The sequence below is a fragment of the Cicer arietinum genome, chromosome 2 (genome assembly GCF_000331145.2).
Source record: "Cicer arietinum cultivar CDC Frontier isolate Library 1 chromosome 2, Cicar.CDCFrontier_v2.0, whole genome shotgun sequence".
In the NCBI taxonomy this organism is placed as follows: domain Eukaryota; kingdom Viridiplantae; phylum Streptophyta; class Magnoliopsida; order Fabales; family Fabaceae; genus Cicer; species Cicer arietinum.
In genome coordinates, this window is record NC_021161.2 from 38962355 (window position 1) to 38962738 (window position 384).

Sequence of the window (384 nt, forward strand, 5' to 3'; positions counted from 1 at the left end):
TATCAAATAGATTTTGGAGGTATTAAAGAAATTGGAGGTATTAAAGAAATTGTGGAAGGAAGAGGAGTTGTTGAAAGAGGAGAGGTATTCTCAAGAGGTACACATCAACTTTTTGGCTGATGTGGATGAAATATGATGAAGTGGCAAAATATGACGAGGTGGCAAAATATGATGAAGTGGTCTCGAAAGTCTGTTTTAAATATATATAATAGATATGTTTTTATTATTTTGTATATTATATTTAATAATTATAATGTTCATCATATTATTTTTGTTAATATTAAATTTTTTAAATATCTATAATTAAAGAATTTGTAAGTTATCAGATATATTTAATTTATGAGGTTTAAGAGCTTGTAAAGAATATTTAAGATATTATAGTTT